The sequence below is a fragment of the Haliotis rubra genome, unplaced genomic scaffold, assembly GCF_003918875.1.
Source record: "Haliotis rubra isolate DU_JTF1 unplaced genomic scaffold, ASM391887v1 Scf310, whole genome shotgun sequence".
Taxonomy (NCBI): domain Eukaryota; kingdom Metazoa; phylum Mollusca; class Gastropoda; order Lepetellida; family Haliotidae; genus Haliotis; species Haliotis rubra.
Window position 1 is genome coordinate 132,932 of NW_025766981.1, and position 16,250 is coordinate 149,181.

Here is a 16,250-nt window from a genome sequence, read left to right on the forward strand (position 1 = left end):
TGTCTCTTTTTCACAGCAATAGTGTCCTACTGTCAAGCACTGCTTTTTTGTAAGCAGGGACAGTGTCCATCTGTCTAGCACTGTGTCTCTTTTTAACAGCAATAGTGTCCTACTGTCCAGCACTGCTTTTCTGCAAGCAGGGACAGTGTCTATCTGTCTAGCACGGCGTCTCTTTTTAACAGCAATAGTGTCCTACTGTCCAACACTGCTCTTCTGCAAGCAGGGACAGTGTCCATCTGTCTAGCACTGCGTCTCTTTTTAACAGCAATAGTGTCCTACTGTCCAACACTGCTTTTCTGCAAGCAGGGACAGTGTCCATCTGTCTAGCACTGCTTCTCTTTTTAACAGCAATAGTGTCCTACTGTCCAGCACTGCTTTTCTGCAAGCAGGGACAGTGTCTATCTGTCTAGCACGGCGTCTCTTTTTAACAACAATAGTGTCCTACTGTCCAACACTGCTTTTCTGCAAGCAGGGACAGTGTCCATCTGTCTAGCACTGCATCTCTTTTTAACAGCAACAGTGTCCTACTGTGTAGCACTGCCGTTTTGCAAACAGGGACAGTGTCTATCTGTCGAGCACTGCGTCTCTTTTTAACAGCAACAGTGTCCTACTGTGTAGCACTGCCGTTTTGCAAACAGGGACAGTGTCCATCTGTCGAGCAATGCTTTTCTGTAAACAGGGACAGCATCCATCTGACTTGCACTAAATCTTCTTAACATGGACAATGCTCCACTGTCTGGCACAGCTTTTCTGTATAACAGGGACAATGTCCAACTGTCTAGCACCAGTCTCTTTTAAAAGAACCCAGCATGCAAGTTCATGGGAATTTCACTAATGATGACTCACTTATGGCCAACTACTGTACCTTCGGCGAACCGACCGTTCACCGATCCACGTTCAATGAACCACAAGGGTTCGAATCAATGTTTGGACAATAATTTTTTAAAATAAACATCTAGACTTTTGCAGTAAAACAACAAACAATGCTATGGTTTGGGAAAAATGTGGCAGAGCTCCTATCCAACTCGTGTACAGCAATGGCTATTAAGTATTGATGCAGGTTACTGTATTTGAATGGACACAGACTGCCTCGCCAATGCTACCTAATGGACGACACTGGCTGTACCACATGGGCTACTCATATTACAAATGTTCTGTTTAGACTTTGATTTGAATATGTTTAGTTAACACAAGATGTGGGAGATGTGAAGATATTTATTCACCTTTTTATAAAATGATTATTTGACAACTTACAACAATCATGGTGCAGTTCTGTCAACAGTTTATCTGATTCCTTCTATTAATATTTAGGGCTCCTTGCCTCTAGGCAGGAGACCTAGCAATCGTTCGGATATTATTATTATTATTATTTATTATTCTGCAGATTTTTGTACGAAACGTACCTCCTAAATCAATGCTCTAAATCGCTTACAAAAAACCACACACAGATGCCCACCGAGGTGAAGATATTCCCTTTAAAAATCTCTAGGCTCTAGGCTCAATAGCAAAGGGGAGATAATTCAAAATTAATTCCAAAAGTTCAAAGTTTGACAGCAAATATCTCAAGAACTAATTGTTCCAACACTTCCAAATCTCTTGTACAGATGCACAATCGAATTGCCAACAATTTTGCCTGGATGGGTCAAGTCGCTAAAATGTACCGTTTGGTAGTTATTTTGGTTTTCAGTTTTTGGCCATGTTTTTCAGCAGTTTTCTGAGTAGTTTGCTCCCAAAATGTGCTGAGCTCGAACCAAAAAATTCTGCCAGTATGATAGATGAAGTCGTGGTGATTCCAGAACACTAATTGTTTTGACTGTTGACCGAAGAACAACTGAGATACCGCCTTTTAAAGAGGGAACTATTTCTTCTCTCTCTTTATATCATAGTCATGTGCTTTTCCATATCCAGTAGATAACTGGCCAATGGTCCAATGTGTAATCAACTTCTCGAAAGCATCGGCAGATGTTGCCATACCATGACTATTGTTATACTTTCTAAGATCAATGCCTATTGAATCACCATGATCAACCCCATGCAAAATGGAAGAATAGATTTTGATGTTATATTGAAATGATGTATGCCAAATGAATAAAAATAATATATATATTCTTCTATATTATCATTCCATTTTTGAAAGCACATACATTGTTAAAAATACGTGGTTGAATTAATCAGTTATGTGTATCAAATGTATTATCTATCTATTTATTATCAATTGTATAATGTGGTAATAACCATTTTCTAGGTACTATTATTTGGCGTTCAGTTTATTAACACACACACACACACACACACACCCACACACACACACACACACACACACACACACACACACACACCCATCCGCCACTGATCGAATTATACGCCATCACATTTGCTAAAATAAACTATATTCAATCAATGTGGTCGTTCAGATCCATGTTGCATGTGTACGATTTCGAGACAATAGCGAGCCGACACGAAATATCAACGCACATGTCGGTGTTGAAAATGGGGTCTGTGTTATTGTTTACATTACGCCCATGTAACGATTTTCGTGTCTCAAAACCGCTTAAATAACGTTTTCGTACACTAAAAGATTTACGGAAACTGTCGATGATGCCAAACGTTTGTTCAAAGCAAAGGGTAGTGCTAATGCGAGGGTCAGAGGTCAAATATGCAGTTAGATATATTGAATACGATGAATGAAAGGTAAAAGAATGACCTACAAGTTCACAAGTTTTGTGGTTTTTTGTGAAAAACGTCAGTTTTGATTGAACCGCACGTTAAAATAGTCAGGCTGTCCGGTTTTCGATCAGGATTTTAGCATCGCAAGTGCCACCCCTTGTATGAGTGTAGCGGTAGAATTTTCTAAAATATTAATTTCTTCACCGATTTTGTTCAAATTTGAAATATATGTTAATCATAACATATAAAAACAATGTGCGATTGCAAAAGTCTAGATTTTAATTTTTAAAGTTATTGTCCGAACAGTGATTCGAACTCTTAATGGCCCATGGCTATTAACACACATCACGAAACACGTCACTCAGTTTCTGCAGAGACTAAACAAATCTGCAGAGCGATGATTTGTTGGAATTCCACAACACATACAAAGACTCTTATCACCCATAACTGACCTGATGCTGAAAGCATGCGTGACAGGTATTTTTATTGCCTCCCCGTCCCACTGTCAGAAGTGTGGGCTGTTGAGGGAGCAGGACGTATCAGGTGTCGCAAGTATAGGGATATCAGCTTTGGTAAGGATCTCCTGAGATTTCTATTCATGGACAATTGGATCTCTCAAAAACTCCATTGAGGACACCAAAGCTATCAACTTTTCTCCAAAATCCAAAGGTTCTATCTGCACTATATGTGACAGTTTGATGTCTCATCACACAGGAGAAAACCTTTTATTGGAAGTACATTTGTACTAAGAGTCATGTCGTCTGATAGAAATTTTATTTCACAGGGAATGATATACACATACTGTGCAATGTTTAGGTCAGGTAATTCGAGTGGACAATGCTTGTGACATCATTTGAAAGGACTGCCATTAAGTTGTACCAGTACTGTGGAGCTGAAGTGACAAAAAGACTAAGATCTGAAGGTGATTGTGAATGAATCGATTAGCAGAGAGACACACACCGAAAGCACCACCGTGGTGTAGTGGTAAGAGCGTCCGCCCGGAGAGGGGAAGGTCGCGGGTTCGATCCCCGACCGCGTCATACCAAAAGACGTTAAAATATGGTACTTGTTGGTCCCTGCCTGGCGCTCGGCATTAATGGGTACAACAAGGACTGGTCGGCTCGGAGTCAGTATACTGTGTCTGAGTGGGGTATTCATGCTTCACTGCGGCATGGTATCTCAGTGGGCTAGCACTATAAAACCAGCTTAAGTCTGGGCTAGTACAAGCAGCCACACATACACACACACACGCATGCACGTCGTCATATGAGCGAAATATTCTCAAGCACGACGTTAAACCCAATTTCACCTCACCTCACCGATTAGCAGAGAAAGTCTTTATTTCAGGAAACAAGATCGGAAATCTTCTATGACACGGACACTGCATCTGATTTTACCTGTATCATGCCACAATGCATACCTCATAAATACATGTAAGAAATGCTAAAAAGGGACAGAGAGATTATATATTGGCGTCATGGAGAAAATGGGCAATATAATGATGACATGTAGGATATCTGCTAGACTAACATCTAGTCTCTGAACTGAACATTTTTTTCAGAAAAAAACCAACAGTTCCTAAGTTATAATAATAAAATATTATAGAAAGGAGCAGAGGGACATTCTTCATCAGGGCAGTCAAGGGTGACACAAAAATGGCTTGTATTTTCGGCATAGTGTAAAACCTGGCTCTTGGAGGCTGGCTGTTTGCGACTGGGGTCAGATGGTTGGCTATTGGCTATCTGGGATAGCTATCCCATAGCTATAATGGGATCCCTATCTTTCGACTCTAGAAAAACGTTAGCAAAACCCACGCAAACCCATCCATTCGTCGTGCAAATGACGTTAGTGCCAAATCAGGTTTTGCACGTGCAGTCGATCACGTGATCTTCGCATCGAAGTTTTCTTCATATGCACGTGTTTGCATTGGCCTCAAGAATTGAAAAAAACACTTTTAAACCACAGTTCTAACGGTACTTGAAATGCCACGATTGTCAAATGTGACGTCGCAAGAGCAATGGGATGCAGCCGTCGTACTGTGTATGACTTGCGAGGTCGTCTACAACAAACTGGCACCACTTCTGATCGCCCAAGGTCGGGTCGTCCACGTGTGACGTCACGAGCAGAAGACCGTCAAATCGTCCTACGTCACCTACGTGACAGATTTCTGCCGGCTACACGAACCAGGGCTGAGATGTTTAGAGGTCGACTGTCCTCACAGACCATTCGAAATCGGTTGCGGGCTGCCAATCTCCATTCTCGACGTCCATATCGTGGGCCAATATTGACGCCGTTTCATCAACGTCAACGTCTGCTGTGGGCCCAACGTCACCTCCGATGGACCCAGAGAGACTGGAATCGAGTCGTCTTTAGCGATGAATCCAGGTTTACCCTCAGATTCGCGGACGGCAGGCATAGAGTCTGGAGACGACGTCGTGAACGGTATGCCCAATGTTGTGTACAGGAAGTCGACAGATTCGGGGGCGGAAGTTGCATGGTGTGGGGTGCTTTCTGTGGGAACAACCGTTCCCGACTTCTGGTCATCCGTGGAAACCTCACAGCTGCTGCTTACCGCGACCAGGTGCTCACCCCTGAACTCGTTCCTTTCATGGCGGCTCATGGCCCAGGTCTACAGTTCCAGCATGATAATGCTCGGCCGCATTCCGCGATGTTGACACGAAATTTCCTTCAAAACGCTGGAATCAACGTCATGGACTGGCCATCGAGGTCCCCTGACCTTAATCCAATAGAGCACGTTTGGGATGCACTTGGGAGAAGGCTTCGTGGTCTTAGGAACCAACCTCAGAATTTGCAGGAACTTGGCGCTGCCTTGCAAGAGCAATGGCGCAGAATCCCCAACCACGTGTTCAAGCATCAGCATCAGGCAGTCGATGATGCGCGGGGAGATACACGATATTGTGTTTGGCATTTTTAGTGGTGAATGCGCGGGGTGGCCTAATGGCACTGTGAGTGTATCGATATTGAACAATGAAATAATAACAATTTAACCATCTTACCATCTCTTGTGTTCTTTTATGGTGCCCTGAAGAAAGAATGACATTCTGTATATTTACCCATCATTTTAGCCAGAACGGCGAGTGGGTCAGTGGCAGCTAGATGGCCTCAAACAGGTTGGAACGTTGATTGGTTCCATGGAACACCCTGATGCAAACAGTACAGTGTATATGTAAATTATATATACACATGGAACACATACAAGCCCCCACCCACCCCTCAGCAATTGGTATGTAATAATAACTTAAACGCCATTGTTTTGAAACCATTTTCTAAACAATAACCAAAATCATGAACATTTGCAATATTTTTAATTTACAAAATGACATTAAATATGTCAGCGGTTTTGTCAACAAAATGTATCCCCTGGGGTCAGAGATGAGAGTCTGAAAGTGTTCTGTCATCTTTGACAAATGGGAATGAAGAATGTTAATAACGTGCATATCCACCTTGTGCAGATGACTGCTTTGACCTCCTCCTCCATGCTTGTCTCTGGATTCGCTCCAGAGGCAGCTGGCCACTCCCGGCGCAAAGCTGCTTCCAAACATGCCAGATCTTGTCCAGGCGGATCCAGTGCTTGCACTCGTCGTCCAAGAATGCCAATAACCCAATGGGTTCAGATGGGCATAGCAGGCCATGGAAGTTTGGTGACAGCGTTGTTGGAGGAAAAAACTGTCACAAGTCGGGAACGATGTGGTCAGGCGTTGTCATCCCGAAATACAGGGCGAGTGGCTAATGGGTGGTCATCAAAATGTGGCACAAGAACAGGATCCAGAATGTCCCGGATGTCTTGGTCGCCATTGAGATTTCCACGAACAGTTACGACGTCCTGTTTACAATCATGGGAGAGACAACCCCAGGCCATGACAGATCCACCACCGTAAGGAACTGATGCTCTGATGTTCTTAGGCTCATAGGCACTGTTCTTGGTCCTCCAGACTCAGTGGCGCCCGTCTTTGACGTGCAATAAAAAGGGATTCTCATCCGACCAATGCACCTTCCTCCATGCCGTCAAATTCCAATGACATCGGGATAAACACAACTCCAAATGAGCTAGACGCTTAATCACCCTTCTTGCCCTCATCCCATGTGCCTTTATGCTGTTTCTTACAGTCCTATTGCACAGACGTCTGTTAAGGAGCCATAGGTGCTTCAGGAAGCCATTTGTTAGGGCTGTAACAATGCATCGAACGATGGATTGCAATTGTTGAGTCTCCGATAGCAATTAATCGATGGTAGAAACGAAAAACTATTGATGCATCGATAGTATGTGTGACTATCGATAGTTTAGTAATTGACTTCCGTTGATAAATGCGCAGCGCAAAATACAGGATGTTTTGGTGCAGACATGCAGCTTCATTGAGTTTATGTTTTAAGTGATTACTTGATCTGATCAAGTTTCTTGTCAGTTATTAAAAGAGACTGAAACTACTTCAACTTGTTTTTATTTCATATAAATCATACATTAATTTTGGAAATGACTTCAAATGAGACAATTCAAGGAGAGAAAAACTGTTGTAATGGTATTGCAATAGTTGGTCGCAATAGACTATTGCTATCGCAATACTATGTTACAATAGACTATCACTATCGCAATAGTTGTTTCCCCCTCAACCGATCCTCAACTTGAGACGTCTTTCGGGGTTGACCTGGCATTGGTCAGTCGGTGTCCTGCCAAAACGTCTACATGCCAAAACTTCTACAGACTAAAACAACAAAATACATGGTCCAGTGCAAAGCTAATCCCTTGTCCCTTACCTCAAGTGCACTGGATGGACTAGTTCGACTAGTTAGGTTTAATTAGGTTTAAGATCAAGTTGAATAAAAGTACAAGAGGTAATAGGTGCACGATGAAATGTTTGTTGACATATGAATATCATAACATGTAATATATCAATATTTTTTTGAATTTTCAAAAATACATGGTATTGTCTTATGTGTCTTATAACAGCGTCAGCACTGATTTCAATTTGAAATGTCACAACATAATGCCTGATTGTTCTAATGTCTTTAGGCAAGCTTTAGGAGGTGGCCGACAGCATCTAGAAATTCCAGTGGTGTTTTCTGCCTGGTGAGCAGCTTGTCCTTCAGTCTCATCAGTCGATTCTCTGTCTCTCTGTAGACACGTTTTCTTGTGGGTGGGCTGCTCCAGATTCTCTGTCTCCCTGTAGACACGTTTTCTTGTGGGTGGGGCTGCTCCAAATTCAAGTTGAGCAATCTTTGCCTTGTCTGCAGTGTCAATCTTATTAATCACTTCAGTGAATCTGAAGATATTTGGATGGCGATGGGGCAAGGTCTGGTTGAGTCTGCTGTGGAATCTCTTCAAGTTGTTGTTGGTGCGGGGTCCGACTGTTAGGTGAGGATTCCAAAGTTGGATTGGGAATCTGGCTTCATCGCCAACCCACGTGGAGACAATGTAGTCGTTGAAGTCAGTAGCTCTAGGCACATCTGGGGCTGACTCCATGGCATCAACCCAAGTGTCCTGGGTGCCATTCCGCTAACCGATCTTATCTAAGATCAATCTTAGCAAAAGTAACGCCAATTTTACAATCGTCTTAGCTAAAAGTTACACCCGTTCCACTAACCGATCTTAGGCCGATCGTAGCCGGTCCCGATCTTACGATCCGATCCAAGCTTAGATCGAGACTCTTTCGTACGAGAGATAGAGGAATGCGAGGCGCGAGTTATTTCCCTTTGCATAGTCTAGCAAATGATGGAAGTAGTTTACGAACCAACTGAGTGAGTGAGTGAGTTTAGATTTACGCCGCACTCAGCAATGTAGTCAAGCTATATCGCGGCGGTCTGTAAATAATCTAGCTAATTAAGATGCATAGCGTTCACTAACATGAGCGTTCATGTTAGTGAATGCTATGTATCTTAGCTATAAATAATCGAGTCTGGACCAGACAATCCAGTGATCAACAGCATGAGGATCGATCTGCGCAGTTGGGAACCGATGACATGTAAACCAAGTCAGCAAGCCTGACCAGCACCCGATCCCGTTAGTGGCCTCTTACGACAAGCATGGGTTATTGAAGTTCAATATTCTAATCCGGGCCTTCATGGGTATTTTTCCAACCAAGTGTAAACGTGGAGAAAAATCTAGAGCAAAATATTAGGTAGTGAGCACCTTGGTTTCAGGTGCAAGTGTGTATGAACGCTGGGTATCAGGCATAATATAATAATAATAAATGCATATTTATAGTGCGCCTATTCCACATCCTGGGGCATGCTCAAAGCGCTATATACAGATAATTTACACGAGAGTATTTACAGCCGAGATTATAAGTAATATACTGAGAACAGGTTTTAAGTCTGGACTTATTTGCTGGCACTCTTTTTAAGTTGCTGACGAAGCGTATCTTCGTGGTGTCCTCAAAGAGCCTGGTTGTGGTCCGTGACATTCCTCCTTACAAAATCACCCGACGTTGATAGTCTTCCTTTGCACGTGGACTTCACACACTTCCAGTGTATGCAAGTTTTGTCGCAAGACTTGTGGGGTTCCTTTCTGCGAGGTTACAAACTCTACTTTTCTTATACCAGCCATTTTGCATATTCCTACTGCAGGTTGACATAGGTAATATACTACAGTTTTAATCTCTTATAAAGTGATAGGACTCAATTTGTAATACGATATGGCTGCAATATTGCCGATGTGACGTTAAATAATAACTCACTCATTTTTGACTGAAGTTTTTATTAGCTAATTAATTTATATTAAATGTTTAAAATTATAACTGTTGCATGTCTCCACTGAATTGGTGAGCTTGGATTATGTTGTTACTGTATACACATAAAACTCTTTCATCTTACTTAGTAAGTAATAAGTTGTTATTGAACCTGATTTAATCCTCTACTCCCAACTACTCCCTCTATAATCCCACCCATGGGCTGTTCCATTATACCCATAGGTACGTGCATAATTCTGCCTTGACTTTGTGCTCAAGAAGCTTGACCATGGCATTTCTGGTTTATGGCCAATTTAGTTAATGTGTCAAGCTAAGTGAGATGGAACAAAGATGACACTTCAGCACTGGACACTGTTTCAAGCTCTAAGGGGATGTATAGTTTGTAGGGGCGGTGGGGTAGCCTAGTGGTTAAAGCGTTGGCTCGTCACGCCGAAGACCCGGGTACATTGTGTGAAGCCCATTTCTGGTGTCCCCCGCCGTGATGTTGCTGGAATATTGCTAAAAGCGTCGTAAAACCAAACTCAGTCAGTCAGTATAGTTTGTAACTTAAACCCAACCACCAGCCACCAAAACGCCAGGTTTTCCACTGTGCCTGTATTATCCACTGCCTTGTATAAATAGGGAGAAATATGGAATGTCTGCCATTTTCCACTCCGGCTGGAGAACAAAACAACACATCCTTACCACCTAAGTACATTTGAATCAGACCCGTGAAGATCCGGGATAGAATAGGTCTTCAGCAATCCATGCTTGCCACAAAAGGCGACTATGCTTGTCGTAAGAGGCGACTAACGGGATCGGGTGGTCAGGCTCGCTGACTTGGTTGACACGTCTCATCGGTTCCCAGTTGAGCAGATCGATGCTCATGCTGTTGATCACTGGATTGTCTGGTCCAGACTCGATTATTTACAAACCGTCGCCTACAGACCCTGAATCTGTGGAAATCTAGACTTGCATGGGCTTTCTTGGATATGTTTGTTTCAGGGTCTGTATAACAGACGTGTTCGAGCTTACATCGACGATTGTATTACAAGCTCAGAGAAATTGACACATCCTCCTACAATATCTACAATTCACCACCAGTTAGAGTAGATTCTCAACATCAAGAAGTCAGAGCTGATTCGAACAATGCTCGCACTCAGTCAACCATCTATTGAACCAAATATCATGGAGGTGAACCTGATAATGCACCGGTGACGTCATACAGGGGGTTGACTGGAGGTACACCGATAGTTCTTTAGAACTCAGTAGAGCCGAAGGGGTCGTTGTCGGCACGGGTACTACAGATGTGTACCCCAGATACGTTTCTATATACAGAAAAGTACCCTAGCCAAAATCGGAATAGCCTTCGACGATTCCATTCCACAGTGTGTTGTTTTCTTGATTGTGACTGTTATACGGTTGTAATTAGATACATTTGATTACGTTCTATAAGAAACGACCATACGCAGTAACGAATATTTCGCGGAGCACAACTACATACGGTTTCGGTTTTGGGTTGCGAAATATGGACTCGTCGTCCGTGTAAGGTACCGGGTACGTTTCTGTATTTTGACGTTGTTTAGGTCACATTACTGTATACAGAAACGTACCTATGGTACATATCTGTAGTACCTGTGCCGACAACGACCCCTTCAGCCTCAGTAGACGACCACGCTGGCTACTATACAGTTTCACTGTATTATCACATGAAAATAATTCGCGTGTGTGAAGTTTCGACTACATATTCGACAGAATGCAATACGTACACACCGAATCTAAAACAACAACAGGGGACTAGAGCATTCTGCGAATTCGAAATAACGAAGAGAGCAATGAAGCGTGAGTCCGGCGGTGTTATAGCGACACAGTGAGCCAACGATCGCGCTTTAGCGCAAAAAGTGCACCCCATGCGCAGATCTTACTGCTTTCGTCAATCCATCAGTTCATTCAGCGGTGACTTGTCAAATCAACATTTACGGAAGAATTCTGTTCTTCGTCCGCTCCTGAGTTGCTGGGCTTACTAACGTCCAGGCCCTCTCGACCAGAGGTCAACTACAGCTACAGCCGATCCAGAGGATTCTATGGCCGTTCCTGAGGATCGCCGATCACCTATTCAAGGATGGGGAGCTCACCTTTACGATCAACAAGTGGTGGGGCTGTCGTCATTCAACGAACAGTCCCCTCACATAAACGATCTTGAGTTGAAGGCAGTCATCCAAGCCATAACACAATGGGCAAAGGATCTACAATTGACCAGTCTTCTCATAAGATCGGACAACTCGACGGTGGTGTGGTACATCAATCATCTGCGTTCAACAGGGTCGTCACACCTGCTAGGTTTGGCGATCCATTTCTTCCAACTGATAGACACCCTTGAAGTCTCTGCAAGATACACCCACAGGTCTTCAAATCAGTCTCCCGATAACCAATCACCATGACAGAAAAGGTTCAACAACCAGTTACCCAGGTTCGTGTCACCAAACACAGACGTACTAGTGTGGGGTCAAGACGCTCTTGCAATCTCATGGGAGAATCTTTAAGTGTTCCCACCACTAGCGTTTCTTCCACAAACACTACAGAAGCTATGATCCATCAAGAAGATAACACTGCTTTTGATTGCGCTTTATTGGCCGTCTCGAAGTTGGTTCGTTGATCTGTTACGTCTCGCCGATCTAGACCCAGTGGCTCTACCCAACGGAGACGATGTATTGGTCCATCCACACTCAGATCGACTACACTGGTTCCCACAGACGTTACATCTTCATGTCTGGCGCATCTACAAAAAAATCATTGCTGACCAATCGAAGAAGTTCCGACCTCTGGGACCACTCCGTCGTGCTTAGACATCTTATCTCAGATGATTACGAACCTCTTAAAGAGAAGAACTTCAAGCGCATCACCTTGAAATCCTTTTCCCTGGTAGCACTAGCTACTGCTGGACGTATATCGGAACTCCACGCTCAGGATGTTAAGGAGTATGTTTTGAGAGCAAAGGCACGGCAGAGTTTTTCTGGGTCTCCGATGGTACTTCATAGTGAAGAATCAACTGCCAGGGCAGCCAGATAGACTGCTCACTCTACCGCCGTTGTCCAATATCCTCAAACCTGATGACACTGGAAGCCTGTCAGAACGCTGGAGATTTACAGTGCTGCCTCACAGGACCATCGCAGGTTGCATAAGCGCCTGTTCATCCCACTCTCAACAGTCTCTTTAGTGGACGTCTCCCGTACTACGTTAGACTTCTGGATGAGATCCACGAACCTGCAAGCCTACACCTTTCCCGGTCTTCCCCCTCCAGCTCCTCCCCCGTGAGACACGGGGCTTAGCATCAACAATGACTCTTCACAGCAACTGTTGGCTGACATCTGTTATGGAGGGATGTTTTTGAAGATCAGAGACAGTCTTTGGTTCCCACTACCTGCGCGACCTCTCAGTAACTGACGTAGAAGGACTCCATCAGTTTGGTCCCCTGGTACTGGCGCAGCAACTGTCCTCAGACACTGACATCCTCCGTCCGCGGCATCGGTGTTACCTTGTAAAGTGAATCGAGATGTATGGAAGTCCATTATTCACCTTTATTCTACTTCCCTTGGGCTTAGATCTACCTCATCTGACTTAACGCCACGACATTGCAGTGCAGTCACCGTTGAGCGACTTAATCATAGACTGAGAGGCCAGTCTTGTAATACGATGCAGAGGTGATCGACACTCTACTCACTGACCTCTAGATCTACTCTTCGAGCAATCACGTCAGTGGAATACCGAATACAGTGGAATACAGTATGAATACCGAATTCCAGTGGATTTTGATGCGTTCCGCTCCTAGTTGCCGGACATGTCCTTGGCCAAGCTTCAGCAATGGAGCGATTGTCATTCAATGCTGTCTGGAACTGAACGTGAAACAGTTGAGGTAACCGGGCCGTTTTCCCTTTCATCTTTATGTGTGACTGTGGGGATGGCTTCGTACAAGTGTACAGCGGGGAAACCACATTTACTCAGGAGCGCCCACTCCCTGGGAGGCTTTTTTTGTGCTGAGTAAGCCAAGGGGTTTTGGAAGAAGCAAACCCATCACAAGTATAGCGCCCGTTCTCACTAATGAGGTGCAAATGGGTAAGCGTCGTAAGTCAAAAATCAACTACACAAAATCTATGCAAAAACATTTTATTTAGACAGTTTGGTATATGGTCTATTACATATCACTTTTTCAGCCACACCATTTTACAAATAACCATACAGCTGTTATCTAAATGTGGCACCTTGAATTATAAAATATTATCACCACATACGTTCGTGACTAGTTTTTCTGACTAGAGAATTAAGTGACAATGTGATAAATTATTTGAGTAACCTATCAAATATTCCGCATGAGTTTGGCGATTTAGTAACCCACATGTCTGCTCAAAGACTTTAGAAGTACTTTGACATACACATTGTAAATCATTATTACTCAGATTGTTTTTTCAAAAATACCAACCAATTGCAAAAACATTCTAAAATCAAACCTGATAACTAGATTAGCCGACAATCTGAGGGCAAAGTAGACCAAAAAATGAGTAGCAAAATATTTGATCGGTAGCCAGTTGCAGCAACATAAAACTCATGAAAATTACCAGTCACTTTTTGCAGTACAAACAGTAACGTATGTAGCCCAACTTTCAATTGTTTCAAATAAGATTTTTATTATGAAGAATAATACTTTTTCTTACCTAAAACATCGATTAAAACACATCAGCATCGTTTTCTTCAGGATTACAAGATTCTATCATTTCTTCCTTTACAGTTTTTAGTACTACATAAAGACAATATCAGGGTGATCAATATTAATCATCATAAATTTGGCAAAAGGAACATAACAAGACTGTATCCTCGATCGTTCTTTCTCAAGGAAGGCGGGTCGTTTTGCTTTCCGAATTTACCGATATTCTGTCTGAATTTCTGCTCTACGTTTTCCCACTTGAAATAAGAAACAAATGAGTAACGTATGTATAATACATTTCGATACATACGTTACCCTATAATTATGCTCTTTCACATAACAAAGACCCAGGACTAATCCAAATGTTATTACAAATGTATAAACTCTGTCTGATAAGCTACTAAAGTACCTTTCATTTGTACATCAATCCTTCCATCCCATTAAACAATCAAATATTCATATCAATATTCATATCATTCAGAGAGGTGACCATCTCTTCCCCAACACATAGCTCATTATGTGGAAATAAAAGGACATTAAATAACACTGATTGCCAGTTTAAGTCTGAATGTTTTTTAAAAAACCCCAAAGTTTCTGGCTTCAAATGATATGACATTTACGTTTGAAATCTTCAACAAATGTTGTTACCTACGTCACCGTTGATAACGTATGTATCAGTTACTTTAGCATGCCTTGATCCAAAACTGGACCTCCAAATGATGCCCTTAGCATCGCTTTCCTGTCTGTTATGATGGTAGTTAAAACACACAATGACAATTTGAAAGAATTACACTTTGTAACATGTTTAACATGACGTCTTTAAGTATGCATGGTTTCACCTGAATTTTAAACAACATTACCTCATAAAACTGATGTGGTTTCTCTCTCAAAATGTGTCTGCTGTTCGATGACTGTCGCCACATGAAGTAGGTATAGCCAAAACCTAATCATATTGTTTCGAACACTTCATTCCGTACTTTCTAGTAACGTATGTAATGGTTACGTATGTATATTTTCAATGGTTTTCATTTTCATTTTTGCAAATCTATACACACTTCTGATCGTGATATGAGCTGTTTACAATGCTAGAAATGTGTGTTGTTGGTATAATGTTTTGCGTGAAGTGTTATAGAAATTGAAGTAATTATTGGCATGATAACGTATGTATTGCTTGATTTCTACGCATCTTGTTTGTGGTGTTGAAAAGTATTTTTTCCAATACTGAACTATACTCATAGTTAATACCTGCCGTAATTGAATTGGTAAATGTTTTGAGTATAAATAATTGATACTGTACTTCACTTAAGCCAGAAAGGTACGCTGCTACACTGTCATCCAGAAAAACACAACGTATGTATCCAAAGTTTGGCGACAGCATTTCAACACTCTATAACTATTCCGATTTGGATGGTTTGCCTTCTTATTCTCATTTGAATGCAGCGTAATAAGTACATTGTTCTTTAAATATTCAATCTGAAACCCAAACTGCAAAATCAAAATGACAGTATTAACTTAAGTGAATCGTCTCCGACATAGCCACAGTAACGTACGTATCGTTTTGCCAACTTTGACTTTTCCTGCATTGCCAATATAAGGACAGATGACCCGAAACAGTGTTTATTGTCTAGGGCGAGTATAAGACTTTGTGAATAATGCAAATACTGGGCACAATATTTGTTGGATTATGAACAAATGGCTGGCGACATCAATTGCACCTTATTAGTAAGAATGGGTGATAGGAGTTAGGATAGGAAACATGTTAATTTTAAAAAATTGAAAATTTTAACTATAAATTGTAATTTCTAATACTTATACTATCTCACACGGTTCATCGACGAGAATGACTACACAAAGGGATCACATGACCTATCAGAGTACATGACCTTCCAGACTGTTCAGGAATGGGAGCAGTAGGGATGTGTTCGGGCGAAAGGTCCAAGAGAGGCCAAAAACTTCGTTTACAGTTCGTTTTCACTTCACTGTCGATCATAAGTGAGAGAATACAAGACGTGGGATAGGATAAATATTATAAATAATCAAATTATAGTTAACATTTTGGAAATTGAGGCTGTGCAAGGAAACATTGCACAGCGTGGTAGAGGGTTAACTGTACAGCAACTAAGGGAATATAATATTCGAAAATATGCATGTATATAAAACGAAGAAAAGCCTTTATTTTTTCAGTCAAAAGTAAAAGACAC